A 22917-nucleotide genomic window follows, 5' to 3' on the forward strand; every position below is an offset into this window, starting at 1 on the left:
CACCTGAAAGTGAGGAGTTTCGCCAGGGGGACGTAGCGCATGGGATGATCATGTTATTCCCCCCCAGTTCCCCTCCCCCCTCATCAGGTGCCCCGACCAACTAGAGGAGGCGCTAGTGCAGCGACCAGGACACACACCCACATCCGGCTTCCCACCCACAGACATGGCCAATTGTGTCTATAGGGACGCCCGACCACACCAGAGGTAACATGGGGATTCGAACCAGCGATCCCTGTGATGGTAGGCAATGGAATAGACCGCTACGCTACCTGGACACCCACCTCAATTATTTATTGTCATGGCCCATTGGTAGTCTGTGTCAGTGTCTGTCTACTGAGATGCTGCGCTCTGTCTGTATTGTTTCTGAATGTTCAGGGATCAGGATGTTTCTAGGCCTCAACCTTTTGGCAAACCTTTGGGTCTGTCAGTCAATTCCAGCAACCAATAGCACTGCTTGTGAGGGTGGGATTCTTCGAAGCCACAGCGTTCAGTAATTGCGCCAGATCATTACCGCTGAAATTATACATAATGGTGGACACAGCAAGTAAAAAACAAAAACAGAACGAAGCGAAGTGCCAAGCGCACTGGGCTCGCTCCAGCACCAGAATGGATCTGGGGTTGGCGTTCCACCATTGTTAAGCATTGAAGGAGAGGATGGGATGAAAAGCAATGCAGAGTTTTGGGCTTTGTGTCTTACTGAGCTTGACAGGAGGGGCCAGCTTTTCAAGATGTGTGAACAAGCAGCAGAAAACTCTGTATTCCTTTAATTAAACTGAGTCAACAGTGCAGACATACGTATTTCTATTACAAAATTACCTGTACAGTGACGAACCCTTGCAAAAACATGTTTCTCTTTGTTTGTTTTATATTAATGCAAGTATTCCTATGTCTCAGCTACCGATTAATCCGAATGAATCAGGAACACCTTATTTGTAATTTCATTTCATGTGCTTCTATACATGAAATGAAATCTTGTTTCCCCCAGCCCACTGCAGTGCAACACACAAAGACAAAAACCCATACACAAAAACTACAAGAACTTCAAGAACACACATACTAACACATATATCTAAACTAACACATAGTATATCCAAAATTAAAAAAAAAAAAAAAAAAAAAATCACTGTCCAAGGGAACGAACACCAGCCAGGACTGTCGGAACTGCCGGCCTGCATGGGCTAGCAGTTAGCTTAGCCTGCCCCACTTCCGCGTCCTGTCAGACCTCCGTCGGTGCTTCCTCCTTGGGTGCAGCTCTAGGCAGGGGCCGTCGTCCTTGGGCCCACCGGATGCAGCAGACCAGGGCTCCCCCAGCCGATCCAACGGCAGCTCTCCCAGTCAGACACCCTCGAAACACCTCCCCGCACTCTACATGAAAACACCACAGTCAACGCCAGGCGAGGCTGCCGCCAGACCACCCTCGGTGTTATCAGAACTGCTGGTCCGCATGGGCTAGCAATTAGCTTAGCCTGCCTCGCTTCCGCGTGCTGTCAGACCGCCCTCAGCGTTACTTCCTTGGTCGCAGCACCAGGCAGGGCCGCGGTCCCTGGGCCCACAAGACGCAGCAAGACCAAGCTCACCCACCCGATCTAGCGCCAGCTCTCCCAGCCATCACATGAAGACAAAACTTACACGCAGACGTGGACAAAGAGACTGCATGGATGGTACTGGGTGAGGCTACCGATGGCAAACGTGAATTCCCGCCACCATCTTCCCACACCGGTATTGGGTGAGGCCGCTGCAAACGTGAATTCGCACCACCATTTGACACTAAATAGGTAATTGCACGTCAATGTTTTCCTTCTCTGTAGACCGATAATACAATGCATGTCACACTTGCATAACTCATTTAGAGCAGTGGCAAAGCAAGTGATAAAATTACTATTTCAGAACTGTGTTCAAACAAAGAATGGACGTGCTTTGCCACCTTAAATGCACTCTGCCCTTTCTCTGTGTGCATAGTACATGTGTGTGTGTGCTGGTTCACACACATGTGTACTTGTGTGCGTGTGTGTCTGTGTGGGCGTTATAATTTTAGATGGTGCTATTCCGGGCAACATCCAGTGGTGCGATAATAATTCCCTTGATTAGGGCAACAGGTAAGAGGCTGGTAATCCCACCCCTGCCTGCCTGCCTGGCAGCGGATTTAAATTGCTCAAACACAGCAGCAGCTCCAACGTTACCATGTCTCCATGGGGAGAACACAGGGGCGCTGATTAAAAGGACAGCACCGCTCTCACACACGCACACACACACACTCACGTAAAGACTGAAAGGGTGAAAGTGGTTATATAACAGGAGTGATACATCACACATATCAACAAGAATAGCTTCATTTTAAAAAGAAAACGCCACTCACTCACACACACACACACAGCACTTCATCGACAAATGGTTCCCTTCATACAGGTGAGCTGGTACAAAGCCAATAACCACATTGCACTGTGCACTGGATGGGGGATGAAGCCATTCATATTTCTTGAGACCAGCTGGTTTATATGAAAAGGGAATCACTGAGCTAAACAGGAACTAGATATGTCAGTTCCCAACCAGACCAGTGCCGCTGGAAGTTTGACACGCGGCTCTTTAGGGGAGCGCTCAATGTCGCTTTCCTCGCCACTGTTATCAACAACTGTCAAGAGTTTAAATGGATAACATTCAGGATATCCTTACGTTAAATCCGTTTTGTTGATGAGCTAAAGAAATGTAAAACGGCCCCGACTTTTTGAAGTCATAATGGCAGTGAAGCTTAACAGCTACAACTGGTAACTGCTAAGACCATTCAATGCACTCTTGCTGCGCTTTTATGAGGCGTCGCGTCCAGCCTTAGAAAATTTAGTAAAAGACGGCTCAAAGATCAATTTTGCCTCAAGTCTTAAAGCTTTATATCATCTGCTCCTCTGAGAGCGGCTCTGTGGGGACATTAGAAAAAAACCGGTACATCTGATTGGAGGATCGCTCTGAGAAAACCCCTCCCCCCCCACCACCAACCCTGCAGCTGCGTCCCATAGGGTGGCGAGGGTTCTGAGAAGGTTACTGTGGGGTCACCATATTGAAAAGTCCACATCAAAATATGGGCTTGTGGTTAGGGGTCTCAACCGTGGTACATCACTCGTGAGACATAGGGAAATGTTAACATGACATTCGTCTATCATTGGAAGGAAGTGCGCCAAAAGAGGCGGTTTGATGTACACTACGCCATGCACTTCCATTGATTACGCTCAGAATTAAGGAAACCCATAATGGTTGGCCTCATGTAGGGTTTTAGCTGTTCCAAAATCAGGACTGATACACTTACATGACCTAACCGTTTCCATGGCACCCCTTTAGTTTCAGCACAAGTCATGCCAAATATGTATATGAAATATCTGTTTTTGAAACAGATGCTGCCTTTCAAAAAATGAGATCAAACAAAAATGCAGTCTTTCACCCCGTCATTTCATGATTTCGACTTTTCTTCTCTCAACCCTACCGAAGAAATTTTAGAAAAGGAGTAAAGGTTTTCAAAATCTTGGTCTGACATAATAGACTTAATGTTGCAGACTGTAAAAAAAAAAAAAAAAAGTACATCAGAGTCTTGTTTTTCTTGTCATCAGAGGCTGTAGCAGCTTCAGACACTAATTAGCATTTGTCAGGATATTTCACGTAACGCTAGTTAAAGTTTTTGGAGCAGTACAAGCCCAAAAATACTTATTAAAAAGGGATTTTTTTAATGAGTATTTTAGCTCCACTGATTTGCAGGTGAATTTTTGAAATGTTAATCAATGTAAAAAAAAAAAGAAGATGCACAGTGTTGCTAAAGAAAAAAAAAGGCTAGGCTAGTGATTATTACTAAAGTGTGGGGCGGGCCCCATTGGGGGTACCAACATATTGCAGGTGGGGCATGTGCGATGATGGATCACGATGATAACAAGTTAAAAGATCAGGACATAAGGACAATTTCATCAAAGAATTGGTGTGCACGGAAGCAATATACAAACATCGTTAGTTATGAGACCTGGGGTGCTTACCAATACCAAGAGTACAAGCCTGTATTTTGGTTCAGGGACTGGCAACATGATCCAGAGAGGGCCGGTGTGGATGCAGGCCTTTGTTCCAGCCAAGCAGTTACACACCTGACTCTATTAGTCAAAGTCTTTGCTTGAGGACCTTGATTTTTAGACTCGGGTGTTGGTGTTTAACTACTTGGCTGGAACAAAGACCTGCACCCACACGGCCCTTTCTGGATCATGTTGCCAATCCCTGCATGTTCTTCTGGTGTTAACTTGAGAAGAACAAATTATAAGAACAAAAGAGAGCCGCGTGTGTCTCCAGTGTTTTTGAGACTTACTGTGCCGAGTCACTGTACCAATGGCGCAGCTGGGAATCAGCTATCTTTCCAAAGTGGTTAATTTTTCATTGTCAACCTGATAAACAATAAATGTATTATGTTTTGCAGCATTAGTAATTACGTTACCGGAACTGTACCGTAGCAATTCAGTTTCTCTCTCTCACACACACGCGCATGCTTAAACACACACACACACACACACACACACACACACACACACACACACACACACACACACACACAATCTGCTGCTCTATACACTGTGTATATATACACAGCAGAAGTTGTTCAATAAGACATTGCTGAAAATAAGCACTATTCTTCCTAGTTGTATTCTACCCCACAATACAGATCAGCAGTGGGGCAAATCCCGACGGGCTGCCACATCGGTGGGCCGGTGGGCCGTCAAAAAAGCCACACAGGCCCCCGTATGCCTGTCATTCGGGGTGCGCATGAGAGCGTACTGTGTGCATGTTCCAGGACTAGGCTCACTGGCCAATCACAACCAAGTTAGTTAACGCACTAATTCAAGGCGCAAAAGTGGTGCGCCGCAGTGAGATGGCTAACGAAAGCCATGGACAAGAAAATCAAAAAACTGAAGCAGGCGCCGAACATTTTTGAGAAAAAGAGTAAGCAGGCATTAGAGGCGCAGACTTCCAAATGTAAACAAGCACGAAACTGTCCAGACCCATGGTGCCGCACGTGTAGGTGGAGCAAGGCAGTGTTCAATTAGAAAAGCGGGGGACTAGCAAGTAGCGATTATGTTTCAGGGATTAGTCATATCCTAAAAGTGTCATGAGCAAAACTAGGCTAACTATATACCTAGCTAGCTTCGGCATGTCTTCACCTCTGGAACGTTATTTGTTGTCCTCCATGTCTCCATATATCAGTTGCGAGCGCATCCTACTAACCGTCCATCTCGGGTGTTTGAGATGCATAGACAACGGCAGTTGTGCATGCAGCACGGGGGTGGGGGGTCGACTCGCTGTTTGGGCATCCTCAAGAGGCTAGCAACACTATTTAAGAGGTGCAGACTGAAGCGGTGAAATGGACGTTAATTTACAGGCTAGGCTACATGTTCAGTTAAAACTGCTGTAACGTGTGTGGTTACAAAACGACCCACTGATGGGCTGCTTGTTACTATTTAAGCCATGCTGATGGCGGATAAGTCTGTGCCTACTGAAATGTGTCCCGGAATAAGCATATGCTACTTTCCATTCCAAAAGCCTGTGAATAAGTTCAGAATCACCTGTCAACAAAAAAAAAAGATTATATCATTACCAGCAAGGACTAGGGGTGTTGGAAGTGTAGGGAGCGGAATGGAGAATTCAAACCACACTGCCTACTGCTGTCTTCACAGGAAAACGTGGGTAAAATTGAAATGGCAAGCATAACAAAAACGTAGGCTGCAAGAGCCACAGAACCATATAGACAGAGAGGCGGTAACTGACAAAGAAGAGACCAAAACAATTTCACATACGCTGAGTTTTTTTTTTTTTTTTTTAAATTTATTCTGTAGTGCTGTCAGGAGCCAGCTCTCTGAGGACTGTGGGGGAGACAGCTAGAAAGAGAGCCAGACAGTGAGAAAGAGTGAGAGGTGAGAAGGAGAGTTCCCTCTCTTTGTGAGTCAGAGAGGATGCATTTATCCCCGTCCGTTGAAGACTAGCAGACAGACATCTCATAACAGGGAAAGATTAGCTGTAGGGCTAACATATATTTCACACACACACACACACACACACACACACACACACACACACACACACACACACACACACACACACACACACACACACACAACCTCTCCCCTCAACAACATCCTGGCTAACTAGTGAACTACATTAACAGGGAAGGTGTCCAGGGATGGCTTCTCGAAGGACCATTGTTGCCGTTAAGCCCACTGAGGCAAATTTGTAATTTTTGATATTGGGCTATACAAATAAAATTGATTTGATTTGATCATATCCATGTTTTTGACTTTAGCCATGTTTTTACTAGACATTAGGTATACCTAACATTACTCCCAACCATTTTCCACAGCATACCATTGTATTAAAGATTTTCTGGATGCATTGTTCCTACCTTCCCGGAAAACAACTCAAATCAATCCGCTCTTGCATCTGCATTATTATCTCACAATAATAATGTAACATTGACCAAAAAGAAAAAAAAGTGCCTAATTATTCACTGTGAAATGAAATAAATGGAGACAAAACACTGCCTGGTTGGGAGTAATGTGAAGTATATGCGGTTTGTAGTAAATAGGCTAAAAAAACAAGAACAAACACTTACATGGTCATCAATGCACCAACATAAGCAAACCATTTCACTTCAGCTCAGTTATTACTGACAAAACCACTACGTGGCATATTCTATGTTGGCATGATGTGGTACACTGTGATATTTCAGATGTCCTGTAATGCTGCTGTCCTGCAAATGTGTTTCTACACTGTAATTTGCTGCTGGAAAGGACTTGTTTGGAAAACTTTCCATGAGACACAGGGAATTGCAACTAATTGTGTTTTTTTATTACAATGTTGACAGCACGGTGGTTTTCCTTTTCATTGTCGACTCAAAACTTTGGCTTCTGAGGTCATTGCAATGGTTTTATGGTGAGATCAATGGCAATTGTATGGTGAAGTAATCGAGTCAGTTTTACCCGAAACTGCCAAGCGTAACAAATATACACCCTTTAACATAGGAGTTTGTCTAACAAAACGAAAGTCTTCTGTTATTTACAGAGGCAGTGAATCTTTCTTTAGCTAATGAGAAACTTAAAATCTATACTCTGTGGTGTGCTGTGCCCAAACTTTTTGTAACGTATTCAACAATCGATGCTTGACCATCTCTGGCACATTCACTCAATCCTGTCCGTCCGACTGTGTACAACTAAAGTCGTCCTAATGTCAACTGAAGCCACACCTTGTGCAAGCGAACCACAAATACCATAAGAACAAAACAGTATGGATGAACAAATCCGGCAAATCTCTTCATTTTCTGGCAACTCCGCTGGGAAATAATTTTTCAGGAGTAACTAGTGTGACAGGGGACACAGCCCGGCACTAGCTGCTCAAAATCTTTGTTAGTGATGTTTTCCCTGCTTAATTGCCTTGGGGCTGATAACGGCACAGGGAAGTGCTGCTTGGAAAAACTGGTATGCGGGTAAATGTTTCTGTGTGCATAGAGGAAGGGAGTGAGAGGGGGGAGAGAGAACGAGAGGGGGAGAGAGAACGAGAGGGGGCGAGAACAAGAGGGAGAGAGAGAGAGGGAGAGAGAGAGGGAGAGGGCGAGACAGCGAGACAGCGAGGGAGAGACAGAGAAAGGGGGAGGGAGAGAGAGAGGGAGGGGGAGCGAGAGAGAACATACTGGCTATGGGTAGGCATATTTGCATTTTGATGTAATACATAATTTCTTCCTTTTCCTCCTCTAGTATTTCCTTTTTTTGTCAATTCAATCTAGAAGAACCCCCACACAAAAACAAGCAGCACTGCAGCACTCCAAACGTTTACCAGATTTACATCGCCTCCTTTTCATGTGCTTTAATCGTGATGAGCTTACAAACTTCACAAGACTTCACTTTTTGTTATGATAGCCGTCTAATGGATTTATGTGTCATGTCCAGAGGTTTATTTAAATGACAAGACTCAAGTGCCTGTAGAGAAATGAATAGAAGCCTTTGACAAGTATCTAGCGCCGGTCGGAAACACATGCGAGGGAAACGTTTCGCCGTCGTACTTTGTTTATACTCGGCCTTCAATTTGTTTGTTTCCCTGAGCCCTAGATCTAGCTTGGGAGGAATAGTTCCATTTCATGAGTTTAAAAGCTCCGGAGAAGAGCGTGACAGTAAGATACCCCTATTAAAACCCACTTTGTCTTACAATTTGGAGAAATGAAAAAAAGTCATGATTTAAGCTTAACGTAGATTATTTTGTCCTCTAATCCATTACAGGATATCTCGATGAAAAAGACAATTCCGGTGCAGCCATTTGACTATATAATACCGTGGTACAATGCTGCCAATACAGATGGCAGCACTCTGCATGCTACGCTCTATGTAAGTGGAGCTAGATAACTGATAAGCTCAGCTGCTAAATGTTATATAATTGCCTGGACTTGTTATCTTGTACAGTAGTGGGCTGATTAAAGATGCTATTCTGGCGCACACACACACACACACACACACACACACACACACACACACACACACACACACACACACACACACACACACACAGAGTCTCTCTCTCTCTCTCTCTCTCCTTTCCCAGGCAGACAGAGAAGTGCCGTAGGAAGAGGAAGAAGCTACATTCCTGCTGTTTATCTAGTCATCTGATCTGGCCACCGAGTCATGTGTTTGAGCCACGTTGAGGCTCAGTAGCGTCCTTTAGGCTAACTCTCGTCTATTCTTTTCTGCCCTGTTATTACCCTAATCTATTCTGCTGTGGGCTGCTCTTTTCTCTTTAACTTTTCACATTCCTCTTTGCTCCCACACCGGTGGCCAATTTCAATGAGACGGGCCCAATCTGAAACGGTGTTATATCATGCAAAGCAGGCCAAACAAATACATGCCTCCCTTTGACTATCTGGCACACTAGGCAACTTTTTTTTGGGGGGGGGGGGTGTGACGCAGCATTACCTGAATACTCGGTTTCTGATTGATTTGCCACTTGCTGTTTTGCATTCATTTTGAACATTGCCGATGAGCCAAAACAGGCTAATGTATCACAAATTTCACCAGCTGGCAAAACACTCTGCTCTCTCGCTGATCAGTCTGCTTTGCAACCTCAGTGGAAAAAGAAAATAAATAAATGAATTAAAACATGAGCCTTCCAACGTGCTCTATTCTTCAAATGGTTCCTTGGATACAGCGTGCAAGGTGATGGTGGAAGATGGTGCCAAACAAAAACAGATTAATAATTCACTTGGTTCCACTATTTATCTTGTGAGGCACTTTCATCAAAAAAAAAAAAAATCTGTGAATAAGCCACATTTCTCAGGGCTTCATCAACCCTTGGTAAAAACAGAGAAAATATACTGAAGAGTTACTTTGCTGGAGTTCTGATCCTGGTACAGTAAGACTGTGTTACATTAATCGTTATATGATATGTCAGTGTTTTATAGAGCCTCCTTCACTCTAATATTGGACTGGTAGGGTAATTATAGCTATCCAGGGAAGGATGGCAGGAAGTCACGTTTAGCATACTGGAGCAAAAGTCAACAGTTTAATTGGAAGTGCAAATTGCGTTCACATGTATCCCCGTTGTGGATTGAGCCATGGGTAAAGTGAACGTGCAGACGGTTTGCGCGTGTGCGTCTCACAGGGTAGGCGAAGGCTGGATGAAGGGACAATTTACAGAGAGCTGGATCAGCTAATAGCTCTTTCCTTTTAGCTGCCATGTATTCCTCTACAACCACACACATAGCTTAGGACCATTTAGAAGCACACAGCATATAGAGCCAGTGACCATGACGCAACAGAAACAAGGCCCTCCACTTCTGTGTACCTAGCTAACGCTAAGGATTAGCCGAATGTTGACATCAAAGGTATGTTTGTGAGTGATCAAATCACAAACATAGTGAAACGCACACCTGGAAGTGAAGTATAATTGTATCTGAGTGGGTAGCTTTATTTTTGCTCCTATATTTTTTACAATAATGCTAAGTTAACCAGTGTCATTAATGCCAGCTACTAGCATATGTAGCTGGGATAGCTACACATGCTAGTAGCAGCAGGTTCGTGAAACTATCAGACCCGGCATACATGTCATCCACTTTCCTGACTCATAAAGAGGATGAGGATAGTAGGCAAAACTACAGGATAGTTAGTCAAGATGCTATAGATTAAAAGAAAGAAAGAAAAAATAACGCTCCTGTTTTAGGCCATCCTTTTGCTGTTAATGATAATCAATTGATATATCCTGATATTTTTTAATTCTGTGTATCTGTGCTTCCTTGTGGCAACATCACTGGATAAAGGCAGGAAGAGACTAACACAATTCAATAGCCAAATACGATATCCTAGAAAAACTAAGTGACGAAGTGCCTTGCGCAGATGCAATCATGGATGTTTGATCCCCAGCGGTGTTTTCCCTGATCCGAGCTATCAAACCTCCTCCAGATTGACCAACTACATCATCAGCTAGACCAGGGTCTCCCCATTTAAATCATTTGCTTTTGACAGAAGGGGATTGAAGAAAAAAAAAAGCCATCCTTGCCGCCTTGTTATTTAATTTAACAACTCTGTACCCCAATGGTGGAATTTTCTTTCACTATCAGTAGAACTGTACCCACTGATTACATTTGTCACCCTACACTTTGGTGGGCAGCTACATACATGGACGTGATGCTCGGTCCTTTGTTTACATTCAAATATGTCCATAAAAAATAAATAAATCCAGAATGCTCCTGCTAGCTTTTCCTGAATCAGCTGCACTAATTCTGCCAAATGTTTGCTAAGAATGAACAAATATTGACTTGATGAATGCACCATCCATCTGCTGGTGGGAGAGTAAGCAGTTTGCTCTCTCTTCTTTTCCAATTCTAGTTTTCTGTTCATTTTGCGTTCACGCTGCATCCTCCATCTCTCGCTCTTGCTCCCTCTCGTTGTCTCTCTGATGCTGGCTGAGAGTCTGTAGAGTACTTCTCTCATTCTATTGTCCCTCAAGCCACACTTAACCTTGTCATGAAGACGGACCCCCTCCGCAGACAGCGGGCTAGCAACTCGATTCAATCTACAACAACTAGAGCAGTTAACCCGAGGTCTGAAACTTGGCGCTTTTACAGATTGTCAAATTTAAGACGTTAACGTTATGGCATTTTCGTAACATTAATAACCTAGACATTGATGGTTTATTGTTCTTCGCAGAAAGACAGGTGGTGGCAGGACACTGGAGTTTATCGTTCAAGTGTTTGAGATTTGTCTTTGGGCTCTAACAAGTAATTACTATGACATTTTGGCAGATATATTTCCATGGCAGTGTTCACCCTGAATAGTAATAGGAACTACACCTGACTGCACAGCACGCATGTGGGACAAAATGCACCTCCTAACCCAGATTGCCTGGCACACTGGGCAACAATGTCACCACAATGTCACAATCCATCACGTTCATTGTTGCTGTGGACCAAAATAATGTTGGAAAATGTTGGAAAGCTGGTGGGAAAAAAAAGAGAAGGCAGCTGAGCCTAAATCCAACCTAGGGAGCAAGCAATCCTTAAAGTAGAAAGCCAGGATATTAGTAGGTCACTTAGATTCTTCAGAAACAGAACTTGTGTATTCTTTCCTTGTCCTAACTAAAAGTTGTACTAATGTTTTAAAACATCTCACTGTCACAATATTTCAGACCATTTCAACTGCATTCTATGTTTGGGTCGCTGTTTATTTATCTATCTATCTGTTTAGTTATTTATTTTCTCTGGAAAACAGGATTGCAACTAGATGCAGTATGCAAGATTCTTAGGAACTATTGCATGGATCCTGCGCCCGTCATCACTGTAAACCATTTCCATATTTACAAATGAGCGCACCTGAATTCAGTATTTTGTTTCCATTTCCAACATTGTTGTTAACATGGGTGACGCCTATTTAACACTTGAGTCTTACAATGGTTCGTCTACCCCCATTTCTTAGCCTTCCAATGGACCCACCCAAAACCCATGTGTCCTTTTATGTTACGCTGTTAGTTCAGTTAAGTGTCATACTGATGTCACACTCGTGATAATTTATACCAACAAAATAGCCCTTTTCCAGATTGTTTTAAAACTGCCAACCAACCCATAAGGTTGACATACAGCTGTGACTTATTCCTCTAGCGTTACGACTCTGGTCTGGAGCCAAATATGCTCTTTTCATCAGCAGTTCTTTTTTTTTTTTTTTTTTTTTTTAAGAATCCCATTACAATGCAAACTCTTCATAAACTAGCAGCAGTTGCAAGCTTAGTGGGACACTCTCCCATCATGATGAACACAATTTAATCATGGCTAGAGACATAAATAATTATACAGTGAACGCAAACCACTTGCTAGCTAAAAACGACTCTGACCATTTGCAACAGTGCTGAAGAAATCCTGCAGTGTGATGACTTGGCTATTACAGGTCTGCAATGTGCAGCTCAGTTGTGGAAAGAGGATCTGTGTCCCGCAATTCTTGCTTTTACCATCTTTGCTGCTGATGTACAGTTACACAGGAGTGAAGTGGATAAATTCACCAGAGTAATGTAATGTCTGCACCAGTGTTCGCTATCCAAAAATGTGTGGACACAGTGTGGACTGTGACCCACAGGAACCAGCACAGATTAACGCGTGAGCATGTACCTGCTGTATGTGTAGCCACGTAATGGTGCAATATTGTAAAATACAGTAAATATAACAACGTGAAAATACAGTTCCGATACTATACATATGCACGCCTCCACATATCTATTTCAGCCGTCCGGCAAATTCCCACAATTATTTGCTGCATAGTTGCACCGCAGTTATTTGGTGTATAAACATAAGGCAAAGTTGGTAAAAAGCAGCTAGTGATTTCCCAGAAACAGAAACTGTGCCATGAGATCTTTTCAAATATCCCAACAGGGGGATGGATTAATAATCAAAAGATGAGCCTCTAAAAATCCAAATCCTTCCCTAAAGGAAAACCGAGAGAATCACACTATGAAAAGACACCAATTAAAGTCATAAACAGATATAGCGTAATCAGTTGCTTTGGTAACCTCAATTTGAGAAAAATAATAAATATTGTGGTGAAATAATTATCTTATACAGTACTCCCTGTCTGTATGAGTTTCTTGTAAGGTCATCTCTATGGTCTAGCAAATATATGTTTCAATTCTGACACTTTGTCTTCACCATTTAATTTGATTAGGCTATCTGTACTCAAATGTATTTCTTTCTTTTTTGGGGGGCTTTTTTTCCCCTCTTTTTCTCCCCAATTGTTCTTGGCCAATTACCCCATTTTCCGAGCCATCCCTGTCACTGCTCCACCCCCTCTGCCAAACTGGGGAGGGCTGCAGACTACCACATGCCTCCTCCAATACATGTGGAGTCGCCAGCTGCTTCTTTTCACCCGACAGTGAGCAGCTTCGCCAGGGGGATGTAGTACGCAGAAGGATCACACTACCCCCCCCCCCAAACAGGCAACCTGAACGATCAGAAGAGGCGCAACTGCAGCGACCAGGACACATACCCACATCTGGCTTCCCACCTGCAGACACGGCCAATTGTGTCTGTAGGGATGCCCGACCAAGCCGGAGGTAACACGTGGATTCGAACCAGCCGATCCCCATGTTGGTAGGCAACGGAATAGACTGCTACGCTACTCAAATATATTTCTATCAAATATAAAAATTACTCTGCGAAGGTCATGTGACTACTACTGTTGTTCATATGCATACATATTTGTTTTTGTATAGACTCCTAGCTGAAGAACAAATTGCTACAAAAGGACATCAGAGATTTACTCTAAGATACTCCATAAATTTACAGCTTGTAAAACATCCGAGAAGACTTATCAGTCCCGGCAAGGAGACAGCCGTAATGCTATCCGACATGCATTACATCACCACTATAGACACTAGCATTCACTAAAATTATTGTTTATGGCTTTGCCAACAGAAACCTACAGCAGCAGCAATGCAGCCTGCTTATCAATGAATGATGTCTGGTCATGGGCCTGGCAGCACAGCACATCGCTCACACATGGAAGATGCAATAAGAAATCAGGCTTCCAGCCTCCATCATTCAGCACAAGTCCAGCAAAATGGCTGTCATTTCCCACTCTCAACAACCTTGCTTGTAATGTAGAATGCATTGAGAAGAAAGACATCTGAGCTCCCTGTTGTGGCCTCACAGGCAAAATGGGTACAACAGTTGCAGGAAATGGTTAAACTTACTGTACTTTCTTATTGCTAACTGCATTTGTGTGTTTCCCCTTTGGATCTCTGCTCTGTGCAGCTATCTATTAAATCAGGTGAGGACATACAGGTTATATGACTTTCCACCTGGACCTGCAGGCTCCATGATTCAAACTGCGGTCATAGCCGGTAAAGACTAGGCTATTAATATGCAATCATAAATCAGGTGTGAAAAGGAAAAGGTGATGTTATCTCACATTAAACTAAACATTCCCAGGAAAAGAGCCTGTTTTAGTGTGGCTTGATATTCTACAGGGATGTCATATGGTATTTATCCTGGACAAGGAACAAAAAGATATATATCGTTAAACTAATCATTGCCAGTGGCGACCACAAAACTCACCAGTTCAGCATGAAGAGTCTTCACAGCACAAACTCATTTCTTGGCCTACAGAGACAAAAAAAAAAGGACAAAAGAGGGGTATAATTTAATAAATCTTTTAATACCAAATCTGGACATGTTTGGCTTCTAAATCCCACGTGACACACCGCACCTGATGGCAGTCCAGAGATGGAGCACCACAGGAAGACAAGCACATACCACAGCCCCCTTTCTCCTCTGCCAAGGAAAACCCAGTAAATTAAAATATCAACGGACAGCTTCTCCAGAGCCTTAGCTTGTCACACTCAAACAATATGGTCAAGACATGTCGAGCGCTGTGATACAACCTGTTTTCAACCCAACACGTTATCACGACATGTCAGCATAATCACATTACCACAGCTGCCCATGTGTCTGTGTGCCAAGCTATTCGTCTGTCAGCTTGTCTCCCCTGGTTCCACTATAACGGACCCAAACTCTCAGGCCGCATATGTCAGTTGAAGCGACTATGACAGTTCGGTCGTGGCCAAAACGAGGGAGAGCCGTTTGCAATACAAAGAGAAAGCTGCAAAAAACGAGGCAATGAATAGGCAAATACACCTGTCTGAGCGACGCCAGTGAGCGAGCGATTAAATTATTAATTGCACACAAGATTGATTGCTGGTTACATTATGGCGTAACGCCATAACCTGTTATTCAATACGATGCTGAGAAGCAGGCCACTGTAAAAATGTTAAAACAATAAACGACATTTTCTCTGACTCCATAGTCTGTTCACCACTGCATCACCGGCATCCCCAAAGACAACTTTTATGGTGTGTGTTTGTGTGAGAGCATTCACTTGCATGCGTGCTGGCCACTTGTCAGGCAAATAACAATGAAAGCAGCAATGGCCCATTTACAAAGAGGCATCCAACCTTGAGACCGTGGGTTGGAAAACCGACATCAGAATCATGTTTATTGGCCATGTAGGTTTGCACAAACATGGAATTTGACTCCGGTTTCGTGCCTCTCAGTGTAAAACAGAGAGAGGATGGGAAGCCTGGGCTAGGCATGCGTGCCGTCTTCTGTTTCCCTCACTCCCGAGTCAAGATGCTGTGCTATCATCCTGGAATCATTTCCACTTGTTTTGGCCCCACTGTGACTCATAGCAGAGATATTGTTATTCTGCCTTGCTAAATGTCATAAGAGAGATGGCGGGGGGAATACTGCAATGCACCTCCAATCTATCCAATTCATAACGGGAGATTAAATGGCAAATCCATTGTGGTGGACACAGAGCACACAAAAATATTTCAACAGGACAAAATGAGCTCATTTCATTATATCGGAGCAAAACAGCAACTGGCACTATCTTTTTTTTGTCGTTGCGTCAAACAGAATGACAAGCCACCATGTTTACCTTCTGGGAGCAGCATGTGTTTCAAGATCACCCACGTCTCAAGTCATTTGCTGACAGACTCAACGGAGTCAGATAGTGTAATAATCAGTAGTGCCAGTCGGCACTGTTTCATCTCAGAACCCAAACCAGAACCTCAGTGGCTTCAAGCTACACTATGCAAGCTTGGCACAGTAGCAGCGATTGTTTGCTCAAAGCGGTATTACCTCGGTGCTTTCAGTAGATATCAGAAGGCTGCAGCAGCACACAGTAACAAAGGCTTGACGCTGAAAGGTCTGTTTTTGTTTTTTTTGTCTACCGTCGTGCCGTTCCATTTTCAAAACTACTGAGGACGCGTTAATGCTCGTCCTTCCTTAGTGTGCAAGAGCAAGAGCCCTCTTCATTTTGATAAGAACAATATTCTGAGACCAGACAAAAACGTGATATAAGAGAAGATGAGGAGGAGGCTGGTCACAGCAAGACAACTGGTGGCTCTAGGAGTGAGACTACTTGGTGTATTGAGTCGCCAGTGGGTGCAATTTGTTCTGTATAAACTCGTATTATGTAAACTCAAGTTAATACACGGCAAGAAGTTTCGGTGTCGAGCCTCCATTAATCTGCAGGGCACTGCCAGCGTACCCCTTACAGCACCACTACTTGCTAAACGTGCATAGTGTGGTTTCAAGGATCCTATTTACGTTCAATGAAGCCCCAACTCTCATTAAATCTCCAATTACAAAAAAAATGAGAATGATTTTCCTCCCATACCACTGTGCCTGCACCCCAGTTAACGGTGGAATAATTTTTTAAATCATTTTCATCTCACCTATCTAAAGCATTGGATGATAATTCCACTAAGACTACTTAAATAACAGCCATCAAACCACGACCACAAAACTCATTACCATACCTTCTAGCCCCCCCCCCAAAAAAGGAAAAAGATAACACCTATAACACCTACATCCCCTCAGTTAGCTTTTAAGCTTCTTAACACACCTCTATTCATCCAGATGATTCACAGACTCGGTTTTAAGCCACAGGTAAGGGATTGTTTCTGTGCGAGGGAGGGTAATGTTGGCCTCTGTAATCACCTCTGAAGCACTTGTGCCACGGTGTCAATAAGCCAGAAAAGACTTAGTTTTTCTTTACATAATACCTGAAGTTTCTCTGGATCTGCACAGTGTACACACACACACACACACACACACACACACACACACACCTTTAATGTTTGGTGGGGGATATTTCAAAATATTACAGTAAAAAAAAAAAGAAAAACAAATGACACCCCACTGTCCCTCCCAAGAAGACTGTGAAATCTATCTTAGGTGACAAGACACCATTAAAAAGATGCCATTACTCGCCTGTGTCTGTGATGCAGCGGTGACTAAAAAGGCAACCAGCCATTTGAATGGGCAACGGCTCAGAAAAGCATTCATTTATGTATTTTTTCCTATCAAAAACACATCACTTTCTATAACTTAGGCCAGTTGGATATGGTTTTACTCTGATGTATAGCGACAGTGAATTTATGTTGTGAGGATTTACGTCAACCCTAAAAAAAACAGCTGGGTAAACTGAATTCTGCAACAAAAAAAAAGAAGAAAAGAAAAAAGTAAGTTGGGTAGGGTCACCACTGAACACGGGGGCTCCAATGCAAAGATTGCTCAGTGAATCCAGTCTGGTGAAACGACGCGTTATGAACGCAACGAGGGCTGTGCACCCGTGAACAGGTATTAACAACGTGTGTTTAAAGGCCACCAGCCAGACCCGTCCATCAGTTTATTTAACTGCACAAAAAAAAAAAAGGCAAGAGCAGGATCCTGTCGAAATCGACGTTCCACCGGTTGTTTGCAGAGTCAACATGCTTACATAATTGCCCAGGGGTGTTGTTCTTTAACAAATAATGCCCTCTGTTTTCTATCTTCAGAGGAAACAACCCAGCGAGAAGCCCTCTCCAATGACTCCACAGCAGCGCCGGCAATGTGGAGGCTATGACGCGGGTGCTCGACGCTATCGTAACTCCAACAGCGCGACTTCAATTTTATCCCTGACCTTATTTTTCGTTTCAATTCACAACCCCTCAATGGAAATAATGGATAAGGATAAGTATGAATGACAAGCCTGGTTTTTTTTTTGTGGCTCCTTGTCATTTTTTGATAATCGTCGGCGACCGCTGCGGTCTCACATGTCGGATAGTCAACAGAGGACAAGCGGGGCACAAGTAATGTCGGGGAATAAGAGACACGCAAGTTAACTTCTATGGACGCCGTGCAGTTGTACCCCATGCATGACTGCTACGGTCTGTCCCGCTACAGCTAGCAGACTAGCCTCCGAGGCGCACAGGAAACATCAATACTACCCCCCTCCTCCTCCTCCATTTCATTTAACTTTCTGCAGCTGCGTTGATTTTACGCGGGGACATATTTAGACAACAAAGACGCTACTGCACCGAGCACTCGGTATCAAATCTTATTTCCAATCGCATACGACCCCCCCCCTCTCTCTCTATCTTTTGGCTAGCTAGCTAGCACATGCTACTGATTCCAGTTGTGTGTGTGTGTGTTTGTGTGTGTGTGTGTGTGCGCGCATGAGAGAAAGAGGCAGTGTGGTGATTCACTGTCTGAATGATGCGAGGATTCAGTCAACTAGCGTGATGGAGAGTTCAAGAGAGGGTCCTGCCTCGAATACGGTCATCATCAAAACAGCCTCCGTTCAAATATTCACAAATCCGACACGACCGACTTAAGAAAGATCAACGCTGCGCCTCCCCTCACTGTAATCAACCAGCAGCTACAAGATAACATAGATGGCGGGTTTTTTTTCCTTACGTGATTTAGTGTCGGAGACGGGGGACGGATTTAATCCGATGGCGGAATATGATGCTTTGCAGTGGCCGGGCCGGGATTTTCTCTCTCTCTCTCTCGCTTCCAGATGCTGCTCTCTCTATCCCCTCACCCTCGTCCTGTGTATTCCTCTCAGCGCGTCCCAGTCCTCTTGTACCACTCGCCCTCCAGTGGTGAATGGCCTGATGCGGTCTGATCAGGAACCCCTCTTCATTACGGTGGAGAGAGAGAGAGAGAGAGAGAGAGAGCGAGAGAGAGCGAGAGACAGCGAGCGTGTGCGTGCGTGCGTGTGCAAATGAGAGTGTACGTGGGGTTGTCATGAGCCGCCAGAGTGAGTCATCCAGCAGAACTAGATATCGCCCTCCCCTCCACCACCATCCCTCCCTTTTATTTAACAGCTGACTGCTGTAGCCGCTATAATGCGTTGACAGACGAGCGCTGCCAATCACTGGGAGGACGCAAGCGTTGACGGAATAAGTGAAATTGCTACTCAGACGCGGTCTTGTTTGGGGCATAATGTATGCCATGTCAACACAACCGGCTCAAGGACTCATTTGGGATTATGGCAAGCATCCATTTAAACTATAATAATAATAATCTAACAATGTGCGCCGTTGATATTGATAATTTTGCTGCTGTGGCTAGTTATTGCACATCTCTCTCTCACACACACACATTAAAGCTATCTATCTATCTATCTATCTATCTATCTATCTATCTATCTATCTATCTATCTATCTATCTGACACTTCAAGAGATACTAGTGTACAATAAAACTGAGTAAAGGTAAACTGTATTATTTGAGCCAATGTAAATGTATACAATGAAAATTCTCAACAAATCTAATACTGATCCCCCCACCCCATATGATACTTACGAATTTCCGATGATGTATTCCAACAATTTAGGCTGGCGTTTGTAGAAAAACGTGAGTCATGTTTACCCAAAGAATCTGCATTGGTTTATTCAAGGATGAAGAGCTATATGCCTACACCCGAATGGCTGTTTTAGTGTACGGAACGAGTCTTCATGAGCCCAACTTTACTGCTGTGCAGAGTTACGAATTCAAACCTTATATAATTTAGCACAATTAATGTCATATTTCATCAAACCCCATGAGAAGACCATGATAGTCTTGTCAGTTTATATAAATCATTCTGTGTGTGTGTGTGTGTGTGTGTGTGTGTGTGTGTGTGTGTGCGTGCGTGTGTGTGTGTTAGCATGCGTCCAGTCACGTGTACCTTCCAAACACTACCCTGTAGTCGTTTTCTCCGCCGCTCTCCTGGTGTTCCTCATTAAAGCCCAGTTACATGACACCTCCTCCCCCTTGTCCCTGTAGCAGATGGACAAACGCAGGACGATGATATTCCTGGGAGTTTGGAGAGGCGTCACTGTTTATATAAGCCAGAGAATCTTATTAAAAAGCCACTCTCCTTCCTTCCTGAACTCAGCGCGGGGTTAATTAGCTCTCCTCTTAGTTGCTGGTATGCACTGAGGCCTCTGAATGGTCACAGTCGTTGTTAGGGGCAACCAGGCTTGTCTTATCTGCTGTTGCCCACTGGGATTCTGCTGAAGGGCTGGTGAGTGAGAAGACCGAGACGGATACAGTATTATGTATTTCACAAAAGCACACCCGCACGGGCGCCGCACACACACACACACACACCTATAGTCTCTCGCTCTCGCTCTCTTTCTCTCTCACACACACACATACATACAAACACACAGACACAGACACACACACACACACACATCTATAGTCTCTCTCTTTCTCTCTCTCACACACACACACTACACACATACATACAAACACACAGACTCAGACACAGACAGACACACACATCTGTGGTCTCTCTCTCTCTCATACACAAACACACACACAGAAACACACACACACACATCTATAGTCTCTCTCTCTCACCAACACACCTGTAGTCTCTCACACACATACAAACACACACACGCACACACATCTATAGTCTCTCTCTCTCTCGCTCTCACACACACACACATACATACATATACAAACACAGACACACACACATAAATACAAACACACACAGACACACACACACACATCTGTAGTCTCTCTCTCACACACATACAAACACACACACACACACATCTGTAGTCTCTCTCTCTCACACACATACAAACACACACACACAGACACACACTTCTGTAGTCTCTCTCTCTCACACACATACAAACACACACACACAGACACACACTTCTGTAGTCTCTCTCTCTCACACATACACACACACACACACACACACACACATCTATAGTCTCTCTCACTCTCCCTCTCTCACACACACACACACACACACACCACACATGCATACAAACACACAGACACACACACACACACATCTGTAGTCTCTCTCTCTCACACACACACACACACACACACACACACACACACACACACACACACACACAAACACACACATAAAAACTTTGCAAACATACATAAACAAGTCCACACGTACATGCAAACACACAACCACACAGCTAAAGATAAAGCGAGTGCGGTCGTAAAAACACATAAAAACGTGGCGTGGGCAGCCCCCTATTAAATCCCACTGAGAAAAACGCTCGCACAAATCGTAGCTGCCTTCGTTTTAAAACGTGTTAAAGATCAAGAAAGCGACGATCTGTTGCCAGCAGGGTAGCACAACACAACGAGGGGGTGCAGAGGAATAGCTTACCTGCACAGCTGCTCGGCGCCTTCCAATGAAAATCTGGACAGAGGTCAACAGAATGGATTTCATGACAAATAACGGTGATTCACTTCAGTGTGTCGGTCCAGGATGAGCGAGTCTGCACATGAACTACAAACGCATGAGTGCACTCACACGCATCAACTTTCATTCATAACGAGCTGAGTTTTGTACGGCAACACGATTTTGTATTACTGTACTGAAGCGAGACCAAAGGCGGCTGCGTGCTATTCACCCACGAGCTTCCTCTCCCGTCTCCCCGCGTGACCGTGGAGCATGCAGGTTATCATGTCAAAAACTACACCTGCGAGTTCACCAGCACATTAGCCTTCCCCTGCCTGGTGATGTGGTATTAAGCAGGGTAAGGCAGTGGACCGTTGGACTGGTATTGTCACTTAATAATTCATGGCTGGGGGAAAGGATGACCCAGGGGTTGAGCGGCGGCCCGCGTAACCTCGCCATGACCTTGAAACGCTTCCGTTCAAGATCACTTGCATCTGTCTCCATCACGTCCCTCCATGTCATCGTTCACCTCCATCCCCGAAGGGGCTGCAAGTGTACGTGACTGATGCATGGAAGTGCTCTAATTCACATGTTCCTCTTATGTTTATGTGAAAGCTGCTGTTGCCGTGGAGATGATGGGAAGTAGGCCATAGGAGGTACCCCCCTCCTCCCGCCGGACCGCCCTCATGTTGGGCAAACACACACACACACACACACACACTTCAAATCAAAGCCCCGATGTTCTTTTGCCCTCCTTTACACACACACACACACACACACACACACAAATACACACACACACACACACACACACACACAACACGTCATAAGCAGATGTCGACATGTGGATGAGTCCTTGGTAGCTGATAGCCAGTTTTCTGGTATAAAGCGTGCAGAATAGCAACCACAGGACGGTATGCTTTCCATTGCCGTCTTCATTCCTCTCTCTCCTCCCACTGTGTTTACCCAGTTAACAGCCCACACCCGGCGCTCAGGTGTCCCGCCCGCCGTCTGTCACGACCTTATACAAAGACAGCTGTTGAGGAATCAAACCAACTTTGAGTTAAAACAATATTGCACTGGACATGACAATGATGACCAACAAATATCAGTGCGAACAAAATGTGAACACTATACACACACACACATACATGCACACACTGCTACTTGAATCAAATCTACAAAAAAAAAAAAGATCCCATGGTGGAGCTGTGTTATACATAATTTGCAGTGTCGCTAAATTCAACAAAAAAATACAAATGGACAAATGAACACAATACATCACAGGGCTGAGACCGAGACCAATAGCAAAATCAAAGACACACACAAGTTGACATCGGCAAAGTACAATAATACCCACATTTATTTTAATTACAGGCAAATTCCCTTTACACTAAACTGTTA

The 22917-nt window shown here is 44.2% G+C and overlaps 1 protein-coding gene across 1 annotated transcript in view; it reads right to left on the minus strand.

Moving 5' to 3' along the window:
* The window catches only part of LOC130125229 (1-phosphatidylinositol 4,5-bisphosphate phosphodiesterase beta-4-like), a 109462-nt gene extending 90476 nt beyond the window's left edge, over window positions 1–18986 (minus strand). Inside the window, exons 1-2 of the mRNA XM_056294737.1 lie at window positions 18770–18986; window positions 14582–14626 (exon numbers count right to left, since the gene is read on the minus strand). The gene's annotated coding sequence lies outside the window, so the exon portion shown is untranslated. The remainder of the gene's footprint in view (window positions 1–14581; window positions 14627–18769) is intronic.
* Window positions 18987–22917: the final 3931 nt, after the last annotated feature.

The sequence above is a fragment of the Lampris incognitus genome, chromosome 15 (genome assembly GCF_029633865.1).
Source record: "Lampris incognitus isolate fLamInc1 chromosome 15, fLamInc1.hap2, whole genome shotgun sequence".
Lineage (NCBI taxonomy): Eukaryota > Metazoa > Chordata > Actinopteri > Lampriformes > Lampridae > Lampris > Lampris incognitus.